The 22,748-nt window shown below is 50.3% G+C and overlaps 1 protein-coding gene across 7 annotated transcripts in view; it reads right to left on the bottom strand.

Annotated features, from left to right (window-relative positions):
* LOC146859070 (caspase-1-like) overlaps positions 1-22,748 on the bottom strand; it is a 264,504-nt gene that overhangs the window by 153,907 nt on the left and 87,849 nt on the right. The window lies entirely within an intron of this gene.

Raw genomic sequence — 22,748 nt, 5'->3', positions numbered from 1 at the left:
TGGTGACAAGACAACATGGGGAACCAGATTCAAAACAATTCAACTTAGGTGTGAATGCAAATACTTCTTAACTCGTTTACAATCATCGAATTGGTGTGGTTTCGTTTATAAAGTGTGAACTAAGTGTGCTTAAATTGCGCCACACCCAGAAAGGTTTACACCTCTTCCTTCTTGGTTGGACTTTGCACATTTTGGAAGGTTTTAACAAAGTTTCCCTTGTGTTTGATTTCTTCACCAGACTTGATGTGACCTAAACAATCTATCTCAAAGTTGGCTAAACTTAACCTATTAGATTCAAGTGTCAACTGAGTCTTTTTTTCTTTAGCATTTCTGACCCAACCAGATTTAATTCATCATTGGAAAAACTCTTTCAGCATTATGAGAGTTTATCACAATATACAAATGCTGTTTACATTACGTGAACTGCTGTTTCACTTTAACAATTACTAATCAGCTTTTTGAGGTCTCGCCGCCCAGCCAGCACAAGCTTGCTGGGCAGCACACCTATTGCTCTTGTCAGCTTGCAGTGGACAATTAAGCCAACCAATGGTAAGCAGTGCTAAACGTTGGTTGGCTTAATAGTCACTCTTGTTTACTTGCTTTTTGTTCGGAAGCTTGTGTAGGCTTTCCTTCCTCTTCTTGCGTTTGTCCTTCCCCTGGAGCATGGCCTGGTTACCTTTGTCCTTCAACTGTTTACTTTTCAATCACTAGCTTTTTCTTTTTGGTTGAGCACTCCATGAAAGTGCATGTGTTTTCCAAATGTCTCCCTCGTATGCTTCTCTTCACACCCCTCTGCCGCACTCCATGTTACTCTTTCGCACTTGAGTGCTTCTCCCTCAAACCCCTCCATGTTTGTGCAGGCCCTCTTGTGTTTCTCCCATTGCTGCTTTCTCACCCATGTGCTTCTACCGTCTACATCTGACCCGTTCTCCATGATGCCTTATGACTAGTGCTGTGGACCTCTCTCTCAGCCCTCCTTGTTGCTTCGCACTACCAGCGCCCTCCTTGCGGTTTCACCCCCCTCCATGTTACTTTGGCCCTCCTGCCTTCCGCGTTGCTTTTATGGCACACCCACGCAATCTGTGTTGCTTTCCCCACCCCATTTAAAAAGAAAAAATACTTTCGCACTACTGTTTATTTTTATTCACCGATCCAATTCAGATTGGTAAATAAAAAGAAGAAAGGCTCCTGCACATGTGGTGCGCACAACCACAGCAGCATAGTGGCTTTTTTAGGGTTTTGTCTTAACATGGCACATAGCACCAGTATTAACCACTGCAAAGCCAATAGGTACTAAAGGTGATATCTGTGAGGTTTATTCTCCTATCTAATTTGTCTCATTTTCTGTTGACTTTCATTCTTTACACATACCTATATATTATTTCTTCTCGGCTTACTTCCAATTGTATTCATCATGCAGAATATTACTCCTCCACCATATATATATATTTTTTTTAACTATTCCATGAGAGTCTGTTCTCGAGTGGCCAAAATGGAAAAATGTTTTTTCAAAGTTTACTGATTGAAATTTTAACTTCAGAAGAAAATATTTCGGGCGGGGGGGGGGGGGGGGGGGGGGGTAGCGGTCAGGGAGGGGAGTTTTATATAGCGCTAACTAGACCCGGAGCTATCAGAGCGCTTTAAATTAGCATCTGTTACGCTACATAAGGACACATATTCATTTTGGTTAGGTACAGGGAGGTTAAGTGATTTGCCCAGAACAACAGAAATGCTGAGCGGCCCTGCCGAGCCTCGAACCTAGTTCCCAGTCTCCGAGGTCGATCGCCCTAGAGGTCACATTCTCTCCCCGATGGGGATAGCGTTGGATGTATATTATGCTATCGCTCCTGAAAATGTACATGTATATCTTTGTTTGGGCTACACTGGAAGCAGTGATTAAATAAAAGCAAGTTAAAAAAAAAGTATATTTTACTTTACTGCAGAGGCAGAGTGACTGATGGGGAAATCACAGGATTTTACAGTAAGGCCTGTGCAATTGGACGGTCACAAGATCTGTGCAAGCGTCAATGTCAGAAATGGACTAACTAACTGATCGAACTTGACTGGCCTTTTAGAAAAGAGATATCTAATGTGGATCCAGGAGGCTGTCTCCGCTCTCAAACCGTCTCATATGAACCTTTCTCTACATTCTGGAAAACATTTGTCACCCTCCTCCATCTTGATTTATGTGCAGAAACTGCCATGATGCCCCGTGTTGTCTAATAATTTAGAATCCTTTGCACTTGGAGAGATGAACTCCAATTTAAACATTGACAACTGGCCAGCGAATAACGCGATTCACGTTACATGCCAAGAACGGAAAATAGGAGTGGTGTGAAAATATCAACAAATATACAGTGTGCAATCTAGCTGGGTTACAAATCGCACCCTAGTTCCTAAAATCCAGTCTAATCCAAATACCACACATCATGTTTTATTGTGTACACTATCAGGTGCCTGTAGGACTGTTGAAATATCAACTAGAGAGCGCTAAGCTACTTCTTGCATTTAGGTCCACATCATACCTTGAAGATCAAGCGCAAAATAAATGTGGACTTGTTCGTTGTGTTTGCAGCAGCAAATCAACATAATTGCTCCCTGTGATGGAAAGCCCAGCTCAAAAGGAGGAGCATCTGCAGCGCCAGGAGCACTGAGGAAAGTTCAGATGTTCACTTGATTAAATGATCACAATTTTAATGGCAACTGAAACACGTTCCAAGGCCATCTCCAACCCATTCGCAAGCCACAAATGTTCAGTTGCACATCTGGCACAATGGAAGTCATGGGATCCACTGTTTGATGATGATGCTTTTTGTAGCAAGGGTCTTTCTGTGCCTGTCACTTTTAAATGATGTGGGCTTCCTTTAGACACAAAGTAACGCATAACCAGTAGGGGAGAGGTGCAACCTTAACGGTGTGATAATTAGCAATGCGAGTCATTCAAAAAACGGTCTTTGCTCATAAACAACACACTGAATCCGAGAGCACAATGTATGGCATAGCTTCGAGAAATCACGTGTCATGCTGTAGATTTAAAAGGGATGTGGAAAGTAAGACTGGAGACATCATCTGACCGATGCACAAACCATAGCGGCATTCCCAGTACCATAGACAAAGAAATAGGTTCACGAATGATGAAGTAACAGGCTAATGAATTGGAATACATGCAGAATGTGGTCTTCATATGGAAGCCCTTGAAGATATGAGTTATCGGGTAGAGCCTCAAAAGTGGTGGAGGTCGTCAGAGCGCAGGAGTCTATTATAAGAGTTGATTTGCCTCTGGAGCTCTAATACTGGGACCTGTCAGGGCGCGTGCATGTTTACATACAGAGCAGTAGAGAGCGTGGCATAGTACCCCCAGGGGCACCCCGCTTTCCCCCCTCCCCCAAATTAGGTTACCCAAAGAAGACACAAGAAACAGTTGTAACTGGGTAACAAATGCTGCAGGATTTATTACATAATTCCAGGATATGTAATAGGTGGGGTATCTTACGGGCGATCCAAGGGCAGGCGGCCATCTACTTCACCTGCCCCGCCTGATGAGCCGGGCAGCACGGGAACGACCCGCAAGTGCTGCCCCCCAAGTGATTCTTTTTTCGATCACGTGCCGTTGAGATTCTACTCACACCCCCCCTCTCGGGGCGGAGCGTCGCATAGCAAGCCCCCGGTTGTTCAGGCCCACAACCGCCCACAGGCCTAGCGGGGCGCCGACCGGCTTCCGGGACCTCTCTGGAGGCTCCTCGTTTTGGCTCAGGCACCACGTGGTGCCGCGCAGAGGTACCCTTTGTACCGGCCTGCTTCCAGATCGCCCTGTAACTCCGCCTGCAACGAAAAGAAAACATTAAAACGTTCAGCCAAAAACCCCACCCCACCACACCACGCCGGGTAAGCGGTAGGGAGGGTAAAAAGGCGAGGTGGGCGACAAAGAGGTCGCCAGTGAGGGTGGGGGAAGGCTAAATAGCCTTCCCCTCACACCTGGGCCCGGAAGTGACGCGCCTTTCGCGTCACTTCCGGCCCTCGACACGGAGGGGGGCAACAATCGGGATCCCCGCCCCCGCCCCCCCCGAAGGAGGGAGTGGGGAGGGGTGACCGGGGCCCCGGGGCCACTAAGGCGCCGACCGCCGAGTGGCCCCCTGCGGGGGCCGCGGTCAGCGGCATAGTACCCCCAGGGGCACCCCGCTTTCCCCCCTCCCCCAAATTAGGTTACCCAAAGAAGACACAAGAAACAGTTGTAACTGGGTAACAAATGCTGCAGGATTTATTACATAATTCCAGGATATGTAATAGGTGGGTTATCTTACGGGCGATCCAAGGGCAGGCGGCCATCTACTTCACCTGCCCCGCCTGATGAGCCGGGCAGCACGGGAACGACCCGCAAGTGCTGCCCCCCAAGTGATTCTTTTTTCGATCACGTGCCGTTGAGATTCTACTCACACCCCCCCTCTCGGGGCGGAGCGTCGCATAGCAAGCCCCCGGTTGTTCAGGCCCACAACCGCCCACAGGCCTAGCGGGGCGCCGACCGGCTTCCGGGACCTCTCTGGAGGCTCCTCGTTTTGGCTCAGGCACCACGTGGTGCCGCGCAGAGGTACCCTTTGTACCGGCCTGCTTCCAGATCGCCCTGTAACTCCGCCACAGCCCTGGAGGCGGCTAACCGTCGCAGCCAGGGCCCCCCACCAACCTAGCTCTTTACCTGCACCCTCTATTCACCAATGCTTCGCTTAAATCCAATAAAAACAGGTCCATGCCTATTTGGGAGAGGTGTACTCCATCCAAGTCGAAGTACCCCTTCACATTCCCCCGAATCATCTCGTGGCGAATAAAGCCCAAACCCCTTTGGGCTGTGAACTTACGCATTGCTCCATTAATGCGCCTCCTGGAGTGCTCTACCGCTTCTAAGGATTTAGCTCCCCGCCAAGACCTGCGGGGGATGATCTCTGACCACACAATCTCACACTCGCCCAGACGTTTGCAGATTTCCCCTAAGTCTCTTTTCATGGCTAATAACAGCAATCGTCTCCCTAGGGTAACAAGGTCGTTACCGCCCAGGTGTATCACCAACAGGTGGGGCAAGGTGGACCCGTGTGCTCTTAGTCTCTGCTCGATCTTATTCCTGAGTTCGAACCATCTCATCCCCGGCACCCCCATCCATTCCACTTCGGTCTGGGGGAAGTGTCGCATCCAATTTCGGTGCAATGCCCATTGGGCCGCCCGGGCGACAAATGAATGCCCGATCACCCACACCACTCGTCCTAATAAAGAGGAGACATGGTGTACACACAAGTTATTTTAATCAGAAAGGGTGATTTCAACGATACACACCATAAATCACAAACACATTACTAACAGCTGCCTCACGGGCGAACATATATCTTATAGCAATCAGATTCCCAACGCCCCAGTTTCTTCACCTGAGCGGCCTCTAATCCCGCCAGGTGAGCGGCGGTGGCAGCGCCAATGCGGAAGGAGTGGCTGGAATACCTTCTGTCCGGCCGGGCGAGCCCCGCCCTGGCTAAACTGGCCCTGATTACCTGCTCGAACTGGTATCTAGTTACAGGGGTACCATTTGAATGCAACAGGAGATAACCAGGGCCAGGCGGTCTGTGTTCCAAAAACGCCCTTACCCATTGTACTGGGCAGAACCTGGGGTCACCCAGGGGCTGGAGAACCACCCTGATCCCCCGCCCCGCCTGATCAGTCTTGGACTTGCGTAAAAGAATGGTCAGTGACCCGGAAATGGACACGTCTGAAATTGCCAGCGCATCCCCTGAACAGTCGACCTTGGACCTAGCTACTAACTCACTGACTCTGAAAGCCCCGAAGAATGCTAAGCAGAATGTGGCTGAAAACAGCGTGGCCTCGTAATGAGAGTAGGTGACTAACTCGAGAGCCCCTAGCATGCCTTTCAGGATTTCGAAATCAATGGGCGCTCGATTATCAGGGGCCCTGGGCTCCTCCCTAGCCCAACCCTTCAAGGCGGCCCGGATGGGATAGGAGTTAGTGGGATCCGCCCCGCCAGACAACCTAGTGTCGTGGCTTACGGCTGCCAAGTGACTGCCCACCCATGAACGGCTCTTCCCTTGTCCCCTAGCCCACACCAGGAATGCTCGGACCTGGGACACCAACGCAGCCCCTGAAGTACCCAGTGCCACAGAAGTTGCTCTGAATGTTGCCATGTGGGCGCTGTAACGCTTTCTGGTACCTGGGGCCAGAGCTCTTTCTCCCATCGCTTTCAGGCTCAGTCCCACTGCAGGATCCTCCATAGATGGTCCGGGAATGGGGTCATCTGCGCTCTCGCCCGCGGCCAGGCCTCCCTGAATCGGAGCCACTGAAAACGAGAAAGAGCGTCAGCTGCCACATTTTGAATCCCCTCAATGTGCCTGGCTTTAAACTCCACATTGATGCGCAGGCAAGCCCGGACCAACTCCCTTAGTAAGCACAGCACCAGCCGGCACCTGGCGGACTGGTTGTTAATTGCCTGAACGACCGCCATGTTGTCAGACCAGAACACCACCTTTCTGTCTGACAATGCCGCCGGCCATAGGTGTAATGCAACAACAATCGGGAAGAGCTCCAACACAGTAACATTTTTGGTGATCCTACGCCTGCGCCAAACATTGGGCCATCCCTGCGCGCACCATTCTTCGCCCAGGATAGCCCCAAAACCTTCCCTGCCTGAGGCATCTGTGAAAAGACAAAGTTCCTGACTATCAATCCAGGGCTGCTTCCAAATAACCGTCCCGTTAAAGCAGGCGAGGAATTCGCTCCATACCACCAGATCCTGCTTCAGCCCTGTCCCCAGCTTGACCCAGTGATGTTTATTTTTTATACCAGCAGTCGCCCTAGCTAGCCTGCGTGCAAAGACCCTCCCCATGGGTATGACCTTATAGCGCAAAATTCAGGGTCCCTAGCAGGCATTGGATTTCACCTAGAGTAGCCTTGTCCCTACCCAGTAGATCGCAGATCTCCTGACGCAGGGCCTGTACCTTATCCGCAGGGAGTCGGGACACGCCCTTTACCGTGTCCAACTCGATGCCCAAGAATACCAAAACCTGCGCCGGACCCTCGGTCTTACCAGGAGCTAAAGGTACGCCCAAGTGTCCTGCCAATTCCTTGAAACATTGCAGCGCCCGTGCACAATCTTGCGAGTCAGCTCCCCCGATGAAAAGGAAATCATCCAGGTAGTGGGTCACTCCCTTAATGCCATACCTGTTTGTTAAGGCCCACTGTAGGAAGGAGCTGAACGCCTCAAAGTACGCACAAGACACCGAGCATCCCATGGGCATACACCTATCATAAAAGACCTGGTCCCCCCACTTGAAGCCCAGAAGGTGTTGGCTGTCCGGGTGTACTGGCAGGAGCCTGAAGGCCGATTCGATATCAGACTTGGCCAACCAGGCTCCCTTCCCTGCCCTCCTGATCATGTCGACTGCCAGGTCTAGGGAGCAGTAAGACACTGAGCATTTACCTTCGTCCAACCAGGAATTCACGGAGTCCCCTTCTGGGTGTGATAGGTTGTGGATAAGTCGGAAAGCCCCTGGCTCCTTTTTTGGTACCACCCCCAGGGGAGAAATCACAAAGTGGGGCATAGGGGGTGAGGAAAATGGGCCCGCCACCCTGCCCAAAGACACCTCCTTCGCTATTTTATCCCGCACTACCTCCGGGTGTTCCCTAGCTGATTTCTGATTTTCCGCATCCCTGCTCACTAAGGGGCCTTGATAAGGAATGCGGAAACCGTCTAAGAAACCCTCAGAAATGAGGGACCCTTCCTTGCTAGTGTAACCGCGGAGTGCGCTGAGGAGGTTCTTTACGCAGATGGGAGAGGGCCCTTTCACATGGTCGTGAGGGGCTAAATCATGCGCGCTGGCAGCTGTGTACGCAGGGGGCCAAAGCGCAGGAGGGGGGAACCCCCCCGGGCTACTTGCTCGATGAAGGCTTGTCGGGGGTGTCGCGCTTGGAGCATGCGGTAGCGGCATGGGGTGCCCCGCACACGCTGCAGTTGTGGGAGAAACGGCATGATTTGTCCCAGGAGCAGAACCCTGCATTGAAGAGCCTGCAAGTTCCAGAAGACCGTGCCCGAAAGCCAGGCCTGCGACCCCCCCCACGCCCGCCCCGAAAGGACTTCCTGCTCTCCCATTTCCTCTCCTTTTTATCCTCTTTCTCTTTGCTCTTTACACCGCTCTCTGTACCTGACTTCGTCGTAGACCCCTCAGTATGCTTGCCCATGTGTTTTACCCATAAACGGACCTCCAACTGGTCCCATTCAAGATCTGGGCAGATTGCTCTCTGTCTGCGGAAGTCACAGTCGTAGTGGTACCATCCCATGCCCCCACCCTTAGCAGCCTCTTCAGTAATCACGCTTGCATAGTGGAAGAGACCAGGCCCTTCATCTGGGAATTTCTCCACTATCACTGCCGCAAAAATGGCAAAGGCCTGACCCCAAGTCACAATATTTTTGGTGGGAAATACATGATACCGCACCCGCTTGTCCTCTTCCTTGTTGCCCATCCTCCTGGTATCTACCCCCTCCGCCCCATGCATGAGAAGGGTGAAGATATCAATAAATTCCCTGCGCCAAATCCCTTCTTTGGCCACTAGAGGGACCATCCAAGCGAGTGAACAGCGGCCCGATACTAGCGGGGCCGTGGTAACTAGAGGCTTAGGTGCTACGGCTAGCGTTGGCGCCGGCGTCGGTACCACTGGGGGAACCACTACTGCAGTATCGACCGCACTTGCCGCGCTCTCGGCCACAGCAGCAGCTGGGGGTGTGGGCTGCGGAGGAGGTTCCAACGCAGCCGGCGGCTGACACCACACCTGCGTGAAGCCCCCCGGCGCCGGGAGAACAGTCGGCGGCGGTGGGGCGGCCGGACCAACCCCTAGGGGTGACCTGGCAAGCAGCAGACCGGATCTGACCTCAGCCATGAAGTCTTTTAAAGTGTCTGAAAGCTTACCCAAGTCCTCTGCTGAGGCAAATGTCGCCTGGGGCGGGCAAGGCAGTCCGTTGTGCGCCCCCGTCCCCAAGCTAACCGCCGCCTGGGGGGGCGCTGAGGCCCTGTGAGGAGGGGCCGCTCTATTCCGAGCCGGTGGTTGTTCAACCGGAAAGTCTTTGCTCGTGGGGCGGCGGATTCTTTTCGACCGTGACGGGCCCGCAACCTCCCCTACATCCTTATCCGTAGCCGGACCGTCCATCGCTATCCCAGAGTCTGGGGGGGTACTGGCTTTCAATAGTTCCGTCGCCCAAGCTAAACCCTTGGCCCTCGTCAGCTCCAAGAAAGCGGCAATCCGTGCTTCCTCCGAATTGTCCGGCACGGACTCCTCAACCTGTGTCCCTGGTGTGAAAAGGGGGGGGGGATAATCCTTGGCTGTCCATCACTTAGCAGTTGTTCTCTCTTATCTGCAATTGGGAAAGAGAGAAAGTTAACCGCCTGTTCGCCCCCTTTGAGGTTGGTTCTTCGCTCCTGAGTGCCACATGCTACTCCGAGAGGTACCCCCATCCCCCAACTGCCCGTACTTACTCCCGTCTGAGCCCCGAATACGGATGGTGTTTGTCTCGCGTCTCTCTGTCGCCAATTAATAATCCTCCAGTCAGTGAAAGCAGACGAATGTACTGCAAGAGAAACCAGCATAAGCGCAAGAAATATGCATACACGAAAAGGCGTGGCTGTACCGCAAGAAAAAAGGGGGGGGGGGGGAGAGTGGGGGGGGGGGAAGGGGGAGAGAGGACACAGGGGCTCATACAAATCACGTTTAACCATGCACACCCTGTTCGCGTCTGCCCTCATCCCCACCTTGAACCTGGCAAGCAGCATGGTGCTCGCTTGCGCCCCACCCCCATACTACCTTCCTGGCGCCCATTTGCCCCAAATTCACAGTCTCGCGTGAACGAACACGACCAACTCTCCGTTCATTTGCCTTTATTGTAGCGTGCCTACAAAATTATTGGCACACTTACATTACATATTCAGGCACGGGGGCCAACTCACTGTCCTCACACCAAAATTGTACAGTACACGCGCTGCCCAAAAGGGGAGACGCGACCACAAAGCGCAGCCCGCCTCCCCGACCCAGGATGTCCGTTACAAATTCCGGGCCACTACAAAGCAACTCCGCGATCCCCCTTCACTGCTCAAGGCCACTCTCGGACGCCATGCATTGGCCCCCTGGATCGGCCCCTTGCTACTAACTACCCGCACACTTGCGGGCAAAGCCGAGGGAGGGCGGCTACCCGCTCCCTGCTGGGACACCCGAACTAGCCTACTGTGGGACCGGGCCTTCGCTACGCTTGCTGGGTGCCGTCCCCCCCCCCGACCCCACAAAACAAACCAAACAGGGCAGAGGCAGGCCACAGAGGAATACAATTGCCCATTTTATGTAGCGCGAATTCGCCCCGTGTATAATCAGCGCTTACATGTGGGCACCGCATTTACATTGCACATTCTGGCCCGGGGAGGTAGTAATCGATTTGGCCTGAAAACCCGGGAGCAGACGCGACACCTTGCCCAGTCAGGCCCGGGGAGATAATTGATTCAGCCCGAATCCCCGGAGCAGGCGCAACACCTTGTACATTCCGGCCGCGAGAGATAATACTCGTTTAGCCCCAGAATCACCGGGGCCGGCGCGACACATAGCACATTCAAGCCCGGGGAGATAAAACGTTTGCCCAGAATCGCCGGTGCAGACGCGACCTGGAGGATCAAAGGTAATGATGTCCTGCCCATAGTCGGCAATCCTGCCTGCACAAACCCCCTCCTGACCGGGGCCCCGGGGCCACTAAGGCGCCGACCGCCGAGTGGCCCCCTGCGGGGGCCGCGGTCAGCGGCAAATGTGCAATTGCTGTTCAGCAGAACTGGCTTTTACTGTGCAAACAGTTGCCTTACAAGATGAGCTGACTAACATTTGAAACTGAATAGGGGTAGTTCAGGCTCGATATTTCCATGGCAAACATCTGTTTAAAAAAGAAGGGAAGCCATCGCCTCCTCCTGACAGGAGACTGCTTTGGAGGTCAGAAAAAACAAACAGAAAAAACCGACGCTGCCGCCCGGAGCAGCTGTTTTGAAGCACACTCGTGCTTGCGTCAGTACTGTCCTGGGAGCATGCGTGAGAGAGAGCGAGAGAGAGAGAGGGGGGGGAGCAGAAGGTGAGCCCGGGAGTGGTGTGCGCGCAGTCTGCTCTTTTTGGAAGCACATACTTGTGCTTGTGGCGCGCCCCTGCAAGGTGGATGCCGCCACAAGCACGAGAATGTGCTTCAAAAAAGAGCAGAACGACGGCTAGAGGTCCTCCTATGCAACACATGCGCGCTGTGTAGGCGAGACCTAAAAAATGGATGGTAGAAAGAGAAAGGAAATCCTAATATAGATTCGTCCTCTGGTGGAGGGAAGTTTGTTGCAAGACTCGTGCACAATTTCTGAGGTCTGGCTAATGCCTTGAGGTGAAACAGAAACCACACAGAGTATGGTAAGTATACAGCTTTCACAGTAAAGCCATAGAACCAGTAGATTACGCCAATTTGCCTTACCGGGCAATCACCCAGGGATCTCTTGAGCGGACAAGAAACAACTGCCAAGAAACGTGAGAAAAGCCTCCCTCACCACTGAGCAAACAGTAGTGTTCACACAGAAAGCACTAACCAGGTTAACCCACAAGCTGGGGAAGTGGAGCAGATGAAGGAAAGGAAAGAAATTGACAAAAGTGAGGGAATGTGCAAAAGGCTGGGTGTGAACTAATCAGACGGCAGCTAACCTTTGTAAACACAATGAATGCCTGTAAAAGTTACAGCATCTAATTCATGGCTACGCATGACATCCGCTGCTTCCACCCAAGAAGTGAATCAGAGTCAACCAGATGTGATGGCTCTGAAACTCTGGAGAACACGGGATCCGTCGGAGTCTTTCCTGAATGTCATTCTTTCAGGGAAACGTAACCATTCATTCGTTTTATACTCTTTCTTTGTGCGCCTGATCTGCTGTGATGATGCATTCCTATCCGCCTAAACACCTTAATCCTTACAGACGTAATCATTGGCAAACCCAATAGCAGTGGGCGACCACCTTGGAATGCTATTTTCTATACTCCCAAGATGTCTGCACATTGCAGCTGCCGTTTAGTTCACAGGCCTCCTAACTTTAGATGTCATGTAAGCATGGTTCACACTGGCAACTCACACACTCTCCGAGGCCAGAGAGGAGGCCGATGCAACCACAAGGCCTGGTTGTGGGCAGCTGGTGACAAACAAACCATGGACAGCACACAGGGGCGCACTACAGTCAAATGCTGGTGGTATGGTACTGCTGTCAAAAACATCAGCCCCAGATCACAGAAGTTGTAGGATGTCACCTATCATCAGTCAGTGAGAAGTCCTGTAACACAGCATTGGAGTTTTACGCCCCTTGCACTCTTTCCAGACAAGGTTTCTGAATCTTTATCCCACAAGCACAGTATTTGTCTAATTGTCTAGGCCGAAATGACAAGCTCAGAGAGACCCAGACATGGGCACACACGGGAGGAAAGCCTTTACAATTTACACTGGTCAGCCTTTTGGGAGCAGCACCTACTAGGAGACAAAAGAGTAGGTTGTGGCTAGAGTTGCTGACAATGGAAATGATGAACCAAACTCGAATCCAGGCTTGGATTTAAAATCCTAGGATGGTGTTATGTTATGCTATGTGTTATGTGATAATTATTTATATAGCGCGCTAATCACCTATAAAGCTATCGAGGCTCTTTAGCAGGAGGGATGGCGGCTGACGCCATCCCTCCTGCTAAAGGAGAGGTTAGTCGAAGAGCCAGGCTTTCACCTTCTTGTGGTACTCGAGAAGCAAAGAGGAGGCAATGATGTGGTAAAGGAGGTCGTTCCATTCTTTAGGGGGCGGGGGAGATAATTTAAGGCACGGCCTACGGCTGTGGCTTTAGGGATGGGGGTGTGTGCTTGCTATTGAGAGTCTGTGTGAGTCAAGGTGTGTAAAAGTGTATGCGACTGTTCAGGAATGCAGGGCCAGTTTTGTGTATTGCTCTGTATGTGTGTGTGAGCAGTTTGAATTGGGTGCGTTTGTGGATTGGGAGCTAATGTAATTCCCTGAGGGGTAGTGTGATATGGGTGGGGCGAGGGAGGTTAAGTAGGAGTCTTGCTGCAGTGTTTTGAATGGTCTGGTAGCTTCTTAGTGATTCCTGCATAGTGTGTGTTGTCGTAGTCAAGTCTGCTGGCGATCAAGGCTGGAGTGATGTTTTTTCTGGTGTTTTCTGGAAGACATTTGAAGATACCTTGTAAAACCTTGAGGATGTGGAAGTGGGTGGAGGTCACTGAATTTACTTGAGCTGTCATGTTGAGCTTGTCATCTACAAATATTCCCAGATTTCTTGCTTTGGTGGTTGGGGGTGGGCGAGAGTCCGAGGTTAGTAGAACACCAGGGGGCATATGTATCAAGTTCCGTTTTTGCAATTCTCAAATAGCGATTTTTAAGGAATCGCTATTTGAGAATTGCAAAACGGGATGTAATAAAAAAATTCGCAAATGTTTTGCGATTCCTGGGCATTTCTTAATTGCGATTAGCAAATTGCTAATCGCAATTAAGGAAAACCTTCCCATTCATTCCTATGGGCTAGGAGGCCTAGAGGAATGAATGGGAAGACATTCTCATTTTGCGATTCGCAATTTGAGAATCGCAAAATGAGAATGCAATTTCAAGGGTGCTAGGGTGTCAAAAGGACACCCTGTTGCACCCCTGAAATATGTATGTATGCACATGTGGCGCACATACATGCCCTAAGGGCATGTCTGTGAGTCACATGGCACTTTGAAAAATGCCAAAAAGTGCATTTTTCAATGAAATCGCAAATTAACACCAACTTGAAGTTGGTGGTAATTTGCGATTTCTTACGGCCAAATTGCAATTTTTCTAGGCTTCATACATTGCATTTAAGGAATTGCAATTTGCGATTCCATAAATGCAATCGCAAGATAGAGAATCACAAATTTTGCGATTCTCTAATTTGCGATGCCCTTTTGGGATGATACATCCCAAAAGGCCTTTTCCCGTTCGCAACTGGGCCGATTCTGAGAATCGGCCCGTTTGCAAACGGGAAAAGGGTTTGATACATATGCCCCCAGGTGACGTCCCAAGGAGACATTCCTTTTTTTAATTTTACTACTTCAATTTTGTCAGTGTTGCGTTTGAGACAGTTTGTTATGCTACTGCTGTCAGGCATGTGGCAAAGTTCTTTTCCGTGGTTTGGATCTTGTCTGATAGGAAGAGTATCAGCTGGGTGTCATCTGCATAGGAGAGTACGCTGAAGTTGTAGGATCTGATGAGGTCTGCCAGTGTGTTCATGTATGTGTTGAAAAGCATTGGGCGGAAGGATGATCCTCGGGAGACTCCACAGATGAGTTTCTTGGCCTTTAATGTGTAGGGTGGTAGATTGAGTGTTACTTGTCAAGGAGCTGGTGTGCATTGAGTTAGTGCGAGAGCTTTAAATGTTTGCCTTTTTTCATAACTTTAGCTAGGTGGGGTGGAAGGGGAAAGGGCAGTAGTTTGCTAATTGCGCAGGGTATGCTAAGGGTTTCTTGATCAGTACGTTGACTATTGAATGTTTCAAGGCATCTGGGAATGCCTCTAATGTGATGGGAGTGTCCATGATGTGGGTGAGGATTTTGCTGATGGGAGTGGCTCCCATGTGATAGGTGTGGTAGGGGCATGGGGTCAGTAGGTGTCCCAGAGTCAATGCTTTTCATGATGCTGGCTGTTTCTTCCCTGGTGAATGTTTTCTAGGCTGTTAGGGTTTTGCCATTGTGTTTGCAGGCAATGGTGTAGGAATTGGGTTGAGGGTCGAAGTAGTTGTATGTGATTTCGTCACTGAAGAAGTACAAGAGGTTGTTGCATAATTCCCGTAAGGGGGTGAAGCAGTTAGTGGTAGCGGTTGGAGAGGTGAATGCTTTGATGGTCGCAAAGACTCCTTTTCCACTGTTGGAGCTCTTATCGATGCGCTCTACTAGGGCCTTCTTGGTTTCTTTGATTTGTTGGTGGTAGCATCTTAGTGCAGGGGGCGGTGCTAGGATAGAGCGTGGGAAGGGGCAGTGGTGCAGGAGGAACAGGTAAGGAGTGGGGGAGGGAGTAACAGGTACGGAGTGGGGAGGGAGGGTTGCGGGAGTTGGAAGGCAGGAAAGAGGGTGAGAAGCGAGTGAAAGGAGTGAAAAGCGTGAAAAGTGTAAATACGGAGATAAAGAGGCACAGAAGAGAGGCAGAAAAGAATGCGGCACAGAAGAAAGTGTAAGAAAATAATGAAGAGGCACAAAATAAAGAGCAAAATGGTGAAAAAGGAGCACAAAACAGGGCGAGAGTGTGAGAAAAGAGCGAGAGTCCATAGAAGGGTGAGAGAATGTGAAAAAAGGGCAGAAGGCAATTAAAAAGGCAAAGGCAAGAAAGAGCACAAAACAAGGTACGAGTGTGTGAAGGGAGCAGAAGTCAAAGAGACAGGTAACAGCAACAGAAAAAGCAAAGGCAACAGAAAAGACAAATGCAAGAGAGCAAAAGGCAACTAACACAGAGGCACAACTAGAGCCAAATTTCGGGGGGGGGCTACTAAGAAATTCGGGGTGGGGGGCCGATTCTTCCAGCAATATGCAGAGTGGAGATGCAGGGACTTCAAGAAGGGGTAAAAACACAACAAAGCCTAGTTAGCAAGTAAATGGTCTTTTAAAGACCTGTGAAGTACTCGGGTGGGGCTGTGTGCGCGCCCGGGAAGCTGTCTCAGCCCGGGCTGACGCACGTGACGGTAGGGGCAATGTGTTTGTGTGTGGGGGGGGGGTGGGGGTTGAAGCCCTTTCAGCCCAATGGGCGTTGCGTGCCTGGGTGACAGTGTGTGAAATGAAAGAGCAGGCGGCAACGAGAAAAGCAAGAGGCAATAAAGGCAGCAGGCAGATAGATGTCCAGCAGAGGTGAGGTCGAGGGCAAAGGCACGAAAGACAAAGTGCGCAGGAGAGCAGGTGGGAGCCTCAGGGCGCTGCAGCCACAATTATGTAGTCCCTGGGTGGGGAAGGACCACAAAGGGTGGTGGATGGGGTAGAGCAGAAGAAGGAACAGCAGCACGGGAAGAATAGGTAAGGAGCGGGGGAGAGGAGGGAGGGTGCGTTGTAGGCGGGAAGGAGGGGAAGAAACAAGAGTGAAAGTATGTCCCCCGCCGACCCAGACACCGCCGCCCGCAACCTCAGACAGTGGATCGACGACTGCGCCAACACCCTCGCCCCGGTCAAGAAACCCTCAAACAGCCACACCCACAAGAAAGCCAGCTGGTTCACTGAAGACCTCCAGACCTCCAAGCAAACCTGCCGAAAGCTAGAGAAGAACTGGCACCGTGAACGAATACCGGACAGCTACCCAGCCCACAAGAACGCCTCCCGCAGACACCATCACCTCATCAGATCAGCCAAAAGGGCCTCCTTCAAAGACCGCCTAGACAACAACGCACACAACAGCAAAGAGCTCTTCAACATCGTGAAGGGACTCTCCAACCCCAGCTCCAACACCAACGGCATCCCACCTTCGCAAGACCTGTGCGACTCGCTTGCCACCTTCTTCCATCGCAAGATCGCAGACATCCACAACAGCTTCAACGCCACGACCGCCCTGACAACCACTTAGACCTCCGCCCCCACGACCACCATCCACACCAACCGCCTGCTCTCCTGGACCAACATAAACGACGACGACACCATCAAGATCATGAACACCATCCACTCCGGATCTCCGTCAGACCCATGCCCACACCACATCTTCAACAAAGCTAGCACCGCCATCACACCCCATCTATGGAAAGCCATCAACATTTCCTTCGAGACAGCAACCTTCCCGGAGAGCTGGAAGCACGCCGAGATCAACGCCGTACTCAAGAAACCCAAGGTGGACCCCAAGGACCTCAACAACTTCTGGCCCATCTCCCTGCTCTCGATCCCGGTGAAGGTCATCGAGAAGACCATCAACAAACAACTGACCCGCCACCTTGAGGAGAACAGCATCCTGGACCCGTCCCAATCCGGGTTCCGCAGCAACCACAGCACCGAAACTGCCCTCATCGCCGCCACCAATGACATCAGGACCCTGCTAGACAACGGAGAAACCGCAGCCCTCATCCTCCTGGACCTATCAGCCGCCTTCGACACGGTCTGCCACCGTACCCTACGCACGTGCCTCCACGACGCCGGGATCCAAGAGAAGGCCCTGGACTGGACCACCTCCTTCCTCTCCAGCAGAACACAGAGCGTCCGCCTCCCCTCCTTCTGCTCCAAAGCCACCAAGATCATCTGCGGCGTACCCCAGGTCTCATCCCTCAGCCCAACGCTGTTTAACATCTACATGGCACCGCTCGCCCACGTCACCCTACCTCAACTTCATCTCCTACGCCGATGACACCCAGCTGATCCTCTCCTTCACCAAGGACCCCCACACCGCCAAAACTAACCTCCATGAAGGAATAAAGGCCGTCGCCGAATGCATGAGGAACAGTCGACTGAAGCTGAACTCGGACAAGACGGAGGTCCTCATCCTCGGATCCACCCCCTCGACCTGGGACGACTCCTGGTGGCCGCACTGGGAACAGCTCCAATACCCACCGACCACGCACGCAAGCTAGGGGTCAACCTCGACTGCACCCTCTCCATGACTAAGCAGGTCAACGCCGTCTCTTCCTCCTGCTTCAACACCCTCCGCAAGATCTACAAATGGATCCCCACCGAAACAAGAAGAACGGTCACCCAGGCCCTCGTCAGCTGCAGGTTGGACTATGGAAACACCCTCTACGCAGGAGCCTCGGCCAAACTCCTGAAACGACCAACGCATCCAGAACGCCTCTGCACGCCTGATCCTCGACATCCCTCGCCGCAGCCACATCACACCCCACCTGAGAGACCTGCACTGGCTCCCCGTCAACAAGAGGATAATCTTCAAGCTCCTCACCTACGCACACAAGGCACTCCACAACACCGGACCAGCATACATCAACTGTCGACTCAGCTTCTACACCCCCACCCGCCAGCTCTGCTCCGTCGACCTCGCCCTCGCCACAGTCCCCCGCATCCGAAGAGCAACCGCCGGCAGCAGATCGTTCTCCCACCTCGCCGCCAAGACCTGGAACACCCTCCCCATCCACCTACGGCAGACCCAAGATCTGCTGACCTTCAGAAGACTCCTCAAGACCTGGCTTTTTGAGAAGTAGCAGCACTCCCACCCACACCCCTCCCCCCAGCACTTGAGACCCTCACGGGTAAGTAGTGTGCTTTACAAATGCTATGATTGATTGATTGTTCTTGGGATCTTTCTAGGGTGCTGTGATTCACAGCTGGGCAGACAGACTTCTCCTGGTCTACTACACTGCTGGGATTGGAACATGGGGGGAGGGGTGGGGGGGTCTCCATTTCTGCAGAATCCTGGACTCGGAGGGGCCCCTAGGCCTCTTCCCTGGGGGAGCTGGGGCATTGCAGGACATGTCACGCTCAGATTGATCATACTGGCATCCTAATCCACTTCAATGCTCTGCCTGGTCGTGACTGGATGGGGGTTTAGAAGCTTAAAACTCCGACACCTTGTCACAAGCGCTTCCTACACGATTGACACACCCCACCATGGCATGCCAGCGAGGCCATCTACGGCTGCATTTACACTTGACCATTCCTGCTTATGTTTTTGTCTCATGTACGCACTCCTAAGCAAAGTTTGTCGGAACGTTGTGAGAGGATAAAGAGATGATGGGTGGGCTGCGATATCCCGCAGCGCAGGACTTTGCACCCCCAGCAGCGGCATATTATGTAATACGCCGCTCGGGCGCCTAGATTGCCGGGAACCCTCTTCCCCAGCGGAAACGCTGCTCTTTTGAAGAAATTGCTTGAATGTTTCTGTGGAGTTAATGGGCTAAGCATTTTTGTAACGCATTCTACATTTCCATTGGTCTAAAGCAGCGGTACTCATTTATTTGTTATTGCAGCTACTGTTCTGATTGATTTTGGGGTGTTTTCACAAGGTGTGACAAATACAAGTGCGCAGCTGGTTTCTTTTACTTCCAATCGTTACTGTATGGCTATGTGAACACATGACGAACTGTTAAAGAAAATGTATTTTCATTCTATGTGCCCTTTAGACCCGTTGATGGTGTCTGTTGGTTTAAATTTGTATGGTTTGCTAGTGGTGTTTTCTTCACTTTGTTTCTGTTGGACTCCATCGCTGCAATATCAACAAGCGCTCGCCAGGCAGCCGCTGTTTATTTTGTGTGAAAGTGAAAGCGTGATGCAAAAATAAACACGCGGCGCCATGTCTCCTTTTTTGTCCGGCCCATCCGGACTGGATCGCAGGGCTTGTTTACATAACACGCATCTGCGATAAGAAACTGCTTCACGACAGCCGTCCAGGTGGGCCGCACAAAAAAGCCAAAGGGAGGCAATCCAGAAAGCTCATTTCCAATGGCAGGCCACCGTTTACCATAAACGCTGACGCCAGTCAATGGAAATGAGGGGCGGGGCTTAAAGCCCTTTTCTGAAAGTCCTCTCCTACAAAATCTCTAGCGGCGGTGGAGCAGCGCTTTGCGCTGCAACGCACAAGAGACCTAAAAAAGGGGGGAGGAGGGGGGAGGTAAAAAAATGCACGGATTAGTTTACACTGGTGAAACACACCTGAAAACAAGTGAGGCTACTTTTGCTCAGGCCCCCTGCCCCCACTCAAACTGCATATATTATTGGGCCAGCCCAATGAAAGAAAGGGAGTGACACCTCTGCCGATTGATAAAAGGAAGGTAATGGATGCCTATCTACCTCTAAAAAGGCCCCTCAGGCACCCACTGGGGCATCCGAACAACGCAGAAACTGCCCAAGTCGGCCCCCCAGGCTGCTTAGAAAAGCAGCCCACAGCTGGAATTTGGATACCGGCCCCTTGGGCATTGCCCGAGTGCCTACGTTACCAATCCGACACTGAGCAGCAGCGAGGTCGAAGACGGAGGCACGAGAGAGCACGTGCGAAGGAGAGGAGGTGGGAGCCACGTCAGGAAGGGCCTTGATCAGTCGGAGGACTGGTCCAGGTAAGTCAGGGGCCTTGGCACCTGCTTAAACTGAGCAAATTACTTAATATCCCGTGCCAAAAAAATAAAAATGCATATCGGTTTCTTTTTTAAAGCGCTCAAAGGCCCTCAGGGCACATTTAAAAATACTGCAAAAACCTACCCCTCTATTTCATTTTTTTTCAATGATTTTATTTTGCATTTTTAAAAGAAAACAAGTAAACAGGACACACTATATGAATCTGCCAGGAATAACTATCTTTGCTCAAAAAAAAGAAGAAAAGAAAATTGGATGGAAAACTAGAACATCCACACTCTGGTATTTTTTTTAAATAATCAATACAGCGCTCCCTCACCACGAGCACAGATACAGAGATTACATTTCAACCGATCCCTCCTCAGGGTCGTGTATGACAATGTCCAGCAATAGCTGCATGGGACTGACTGAAAGCCCCTGTCTGTATATGGTTTTTGTGTTGATAACATGAGCTCCGTTAGCTCTGCAGTTAAGACCACAAAAAACACTTTTTCAATTTCTAGAAAGCTATTTTCAGACACCTGGTTTTTTCACATTCTTGATTTTCAAATGTTTTTTCTAAAATGTGGTCACTTCAAAGAACTTTCTTAGCAAACTATTAATCTACTCATTGAAGTTAAAGCTCAAGAAATCTTTAAAACCCATATTCTTCTAAATAAAAATTTGACACTTAAATTAACCTTAGAACAATAATGAATGGTTGCTATCATTTATATTTGATTTTCTATGAACTATGCATTTTAAGTCTGCATGGACCACAAGCTGCTTGTCCGTGCATTTACTACCAAAGGCTCACTGAGTACCACATCCAGAGTTGCTAGGTGGTTGCTGGTGTTGGAAGGTTACACAGTTTCTATGAATATCTTCAGAGTTTGATAAATTTAGGGGATGATTGTTTATCTTGTTTACCGCAAAATAAGGAATGGGAAGAGGACACAATGGAAGAGTATGTAGTGTTGGCTGTCAAATGTAATATTATTAGACAAGATTAGCGGTGTCATTTGCAAAAAATAGGATGAGATCAAAGTACATTAAGGTGTCTCTGTGCTTAAGGTGACTTGGCAAACAGGCGTTGAGTGAAAGATTGGAGGCATACTGGTCAGTTAAAGATGAATTTTGCATTCAAGAAGGAAAGTTAAAGTTAGCAATATGGCTAAAGGTCATACCTCCCACCATGTTAAAGAGAGAAAATATTTGAGTTGGGGCAAGAACGTCACTGAGGAAGAAGTCTAGCCAGAGGTAGGGCTGGGAATTGTTACCAATTGTGAGGGATGACCTTAACGTACGTGAATGTGCTTGTTGGGAATCTCGCAATAAAGCAACGTTCAACAACAAACCAATTCTGTTTCTCCTAGAACTGGTCTTGGATATCATTGGGAATGTGAGGGGCTAGGGTATGAGCGAAGATGTCTTTTGGATCAGGCTGGCTATTAACTTAGTGGGTTGTCACGAAGGAAGTGAATCATACTTCCACACAAATTTTAGTTGAGTTTTCAAAGGGCTCATTTTGGGAAGAAAGAGTGCCAGAGAATCTAGTGACTGACAAAGGGCCGCAGTTCAACCCAGATTTTGTGAGGAAGTCCCTAACTGAAACTTCGATCCAACATCACAGGGCTGGTTTGCATTGCCATAAGGCCAATGATATGAGCGAAATAGACCACATGACAAAGGAGTGTTTATAACTAGCGGTGGTTACCAGTATTCCACGTAAAGTGAAAGGCATGCTGTATGCGTCCCACACCACTCCATTTTCGGTAAAGGGGATTTCTTCCTTTGTGTCTTAAAAAGGGAGACAACCAGGGAAATAAATGTAAGCTTCATGGTTGGGATTGAACCAGATGATTGAGGCTGATAGGAAGTAAATTAAGAATAAGATACATATCCACCAGATCCCACTACGACAACCAATAGGGGATAGTAAGCAGGTCATGAAAGGTAAGAGATGTAGTGAAAGTCAAGAAACCTGAAACCTAAGGGAGATACACATCTATTTTTACTACCTCCATGAAAAGTGTCTCTGTAGGTTGTAAAATTGTGCTACTTGATAAAGCTCAGACATGGACAGAATGAGCTCTGCTCAAAAAGGAAAATCCCAAATCCAAGAAAATAAGGGGGAGAATACCAGTTGAGGGGAGAATATTTTGCAAGGAAATCAGTGAGGAAGCGACAATCAACCAAATTGGTTGAATGACTTCATTTATGGTTGTATGCCTCTTTTCCCTTTGTGTCTCCTGGGCAATAATATGTTGTAAATTTCCTTTTTTATGGTTCCATGATTATGTGATGTTGCAAAGTTCCATTCTGCTGATTGCACAGCTAATTCTTATTTGTTCTGAGGTACTGTCCTTTTTCTTTTTAATTTGAGATGGAGATGTGTTGTGGTTCGCTCTTCCTCTTACCCTTTTCCCTCTTAGTTCCTTTTTACCTTTGCCCTCTTCTATTACCACCTCTCCACCTATGGTCCAGTCCCCCAACTGATCTTTAGACTGTACAGGTTCTGAGGTGATGTCCTGAAGGCGAGAAATAACATTGTTGCCTGCTTTGTTTGGATAGTGCTCGTTTTTCTGATAAATTACTGAAGTGACTCTCCAGTGTCTCTGGGACTTAGTTCGCCACAACACACAGCAATGCCAGTTTGTCCTTCTCAAACATTCTCTATTAGAGAATTCCCAGCCTGACCCACTCA

This window comes from Triturus cristatus, chromosome 3_2, assembly GCF_964204655.1.
Source record: "Triturus cristatus chromosome 3_2, aTriCri1.1, whole genome shotgun sequence".
In the NCBI taxonomy this organism is placed as follows: Eukaryota; Metazoa; Chordata; class Amphibia; order Caudata; family Salamandridae; genus Triturus; species Triturus cristatus.
This window is presented reverse-complemented; position numbering and strand designations above follow the sequence as displayed.